The sequence below is a fragment of the Phoenix dactylifera genome, unplaced genomic scaffold, assembly GCF_009389715.1.
Source record: "Phoenix dactylifera cultivar Barhee BC4 unplaced genomic scaffold, palm_55x_up_171113_PBpolish2nd_filt_p 000807F, whole genome shotgun sequence".
In the NCBI taxonomy this organism is placed as follows: domain Eukaryota; kingdom Viridiplantae; phylum Streptophyta; class Magnoliopsida; order Arecales; family Arecaceae; genus Phoenix; species Phoenix dactylifera.
Genome location: NW_024068174.1, coordinates 206,203 through 210,297, shown reverse-complemented (window position 1 = coordinate 210,297; position 4,095 = coordinate 206,203).

The window sequence follows — 4,095 nt, the reverse complement described above, 5'->3', positions numbered from 1 at the left end:
CCTGGAGTAGACACAACCCAATTTGGACCTGTTTTATTTTTCGAGTCGGGTTGGGGTCAACCCAATCTCAACATTTTGTGGTGATGCTGATGTTGTGACCCTTTATTTGGATTGTCATATGGGGTAGAATTTTGCTTTAAATAATCCTGTAATAAGAAATATATCTGGACATCTCAAGAGATGAAGTTAATTGGATTCTATATGGTGGTTTTTCAAAGTTGTTGTTGAATAATTTGTTTCTTTGCTACTCTGGCAGGGATGTCAATTGACCAAGGAATTGACTTATGTGCTGATGCTGGTGCCCTAATCCTCACCTATCTTATCCATCCCTTGGAAGCTTTCGTCCACCTACAAGCTCTTCTAAGCCATTCCATTGACTGAATTGATGGGTTCTGTGAGGAAAGGGGGAGAGCATGGTTGAACTGGTTGTTCATTTTGTTTCAATCTTTTGTGGTTTGGGATTTGGACATCTGGTTGTATTGGTTTGCTTGCCTTGATTTTAGCTGGATTCTTTTTTGAGCTTGTTGGTATTGGGAATTGGGTAACAACGGCTTTGTTGGTTCACATGGTTTGCAGAGGGCTTGTTGGTATTGGGAATTTGGTTGGCAACAACTTTCCAGGAGATCATACTTAGCTGTAAGTGGATCTATTGAATATGTCAAAATTGGTTCTTGTGGTTTTGTGCTTTCGTGATTTTTAACCATCCCAACCCGACCCAATCCGACCCGAACTAGACCTAATCCGGACCCCACTTGGACCCAAACCAGACTAGACCCAATCCAGACCCGAAATTTTTGGGTCGAGTCTGGGTTATACATGGACCCGACCTGACTGACCTGTTGGGTCAAAAATTTATAGATCTGGATCCGACCCAATCCGATCCAATTTTCAACTAGGTCGGATTTGGATCAAAATTAGAATCCGAACAAGAAATCGGATCATTTTGGGAGATCCGACCCGACCCATTTGCACCCCTATCATCAATGATAGAGCCCCTATCGGGATTGACTGAGGCTGAGGGGACTGTCTTCTAAATTCCACCTATTTCCATCAGTCGGCCACCTGGTTGTTTTCGTCACTGTCATACCCCCACTTTGTCACAGCCAGATCTTGACTTGTTTGCCTCCTCCTTCTTCCTTCGAAGACATTAGGAGGCCTCTCCTCTCCTATGTTCCATCATGTTAAAAAAAAAAAAAAAGATCTCATCTCTGTCATTCTCTCCCTGCAATCTATTTATTTGAGTCAGGTGAATCCTAGCAACAATCCCTGTCCTCCGATTTGGGTAAACCCCAGGTCCCCAGTCAACGAATCCTGAACTTCTAAAGACCACATAGACCGTCGGTCCCACACCATGGCTCTAGCCATGCTCTCCTAGACCCAACTATATATCATTGATCCTTGTAATGTTATCTATACGGTGGTTTAACTCATGTTCTATGATTTATTGGTTAGATTACTAGACCAGACTGACCGATGCCATTGGACACCACCTCCTAGGGATACGATGATATGGTTTGTAAGCTGAGGATTTTAAGAAGAAATTTTTTGAGATTATGTGGATTCGTTAGTCTACTGTAATGCTTCATCTTTTTTAGATTTATCGGTAAATTATAAAATTATTATATTAATAAATTTTGAATTGTACTTAAATAATGTATGAATATGATGAATGATACTTTATTATTGAATATGCTTTGTTTTGGAATATTATAATGATGCATGATCGGAATTGATCTTGTTATGAATTGTGCTTGATCGATTTTGATATCGCATGATTTATTATATTTTTATCAAACTAAAATATGAAACTGCATGATTATTTTGAACTCTCAACCTGACTATTTTAAGGACCTCACCAATGAAGGCTAATATGTTGGCATTTGGTATGGGTTTATGCCACAAGAAGATGCGAAACATGCCGCAAGTAGATACATGGTTCCGAAGAATTTTGCCACAAGATGACAAGAAGATACATGGTATTATGACCCCACTACAAAAAACAAAAAAAAATATGGTCCGAGCTGGTAGCTGATGGGATGAACTTGATGTTTTGAAAGAATGAAAAATTATGAACGAAATTTAAATGTTGAGAAAGATTGAATTTGGCAGGTATATTATTTTGATAATGTTATATATTTGGATTTGGTTTTGAATTAATAAATTCCATATGCTGATTTTATGTTAATAATTTTTTAATTTATTTCTTGATTAGTCTAGATAAAGTGTTTATTATTTACTGGATTATCTGGCTCATTAATTCAATCTTGAGAACTAAGACGACACGAGAATATATTTCGGAAGAGTGATTAAAAGCAAAGTTTGATTTTTCTTTATTCTAGATTAGGGTTTCTTAAAATCTACTGTAAGATCTTGAATGTTACTAAAATTTTGTGAGACATTAAAGTTTGAATTTTAGTTATTTAAATTTTGAATTTATTTAGTTGATTATTTATTCTGCTGCTTGATTTATGATATCATGAGAACTTTGCATGCATGTGAAAGAGTTACTATGAGTATGCGGCGGTTGCTAATTACATCAATTAATGATCTCAGGTCAGAGATGTGACATAAAAAAGAGTTCCAAACTGCATCACATTCACCATATTTTTATAGAAATTCTCAGTGCTTCCTCTATTAGTAGCCTCATGTAGTGAATGCCATGGGTGGAATTTGGCAAGCTATCGAACATGCTTCAATATTCCTCTATAACGTGCCATATATGGTAAAACACTCACGAGAGCATGAGTGCATGACCAATATCATGCCAATATTTTCTCATAATAAATTACCATCATCAACAATTAACACACTTTATAATTCAAAAAACATCCAACCAAATTAAAATTTGAATATGACAATCTTAAATATAATAATTAAAAACATATTGTGTAATTCAAAAAAATCTCACTCTCATTGAAACTCAAAATTAACAATCTCATAATTTTTAATCAATAATTGAGGAGCAGAAATAGATAAATATGATAAGAAAAGAATAAATAAACAAGCTTACCATACACACAATGTTCCATTCTCTTCCAACCATCAACATCCTATCCAAGGAAGTATTTCCAAAATTGCTTGGCAGCTTATCTACATGCTTCTTTGGCAATCTGCCTCGTTTAACTATCCCAAGCTTAATTGCTTTAACTAATGCCTTTCCCACATTCTAAGCTAGTATAGTACTAGGGCTATAATCAAGATGCAGTACTACATATAAATCCATTGTATCCATTTATATATACATCTTTTCAATTATTATTCCAACTCCACAAAAAAAAAAAAAAAAGAATCTCTTTTAAACATAACCCTCAAGTTTCAGCATAATAAACTATAGACTAATTTGAGTGCGCAAGAAGGGAGTCTCAAGCCTCATTCACCATTAAGCAAGGGCATTTTCAGCTTTTTTTTTTTTTTTTTCCTTTTTCATTGTGAAATTAAAGGGAAAGGAATGTTACTCCTTACAACAAGTATTAAAGTTTATAGAAAATATTAGGTTGCATTCGGTGGACATCCAAAATTGAACTTGGAATAACATTTTTTCAATGAATTTGGTTTGTGACTAGAATCTGGATTGGAATCGAAATGGAATTCGAATACTAGAGAAGAGTAGAGATCGAATTTTAGAGTATAAATCAAAATTGATCATTGGGATTCCAACTTTTTTCGACCAAATATGCACGTGCCTCTGTACCACCATATGGAAGATGAGAATTTGGATGCACTCGGATGGGTTATATTATAAAATATCAATTAACAATAGCATGCCTCCAGATTATTGGCCATGAAGCAGAGAGAGAGAGAGAGAGAGAGAGAGAGAGAGAGAGAGATTCATATATATCTTGCATGGATAAATTATTTATTGCTATAACATCAACCGTAATATTTTTATACATCGATCAAACATGGTTTGATTAGTTCAACACCAAATTTCACGTTTCAGTGGCATGGTTGTCACGGGCGCCCAGCCCAGAATGGCTCGCCCAGTTCCCTCGGGAGCTCGCGTAGCCCAACAAAAGAGCCGATTGGCTGTCCCATTTTCCCTCGAGCCCCCCGATTTAATCCCAATTCGAGGGCTAAGGAAACAAACCAACAAAA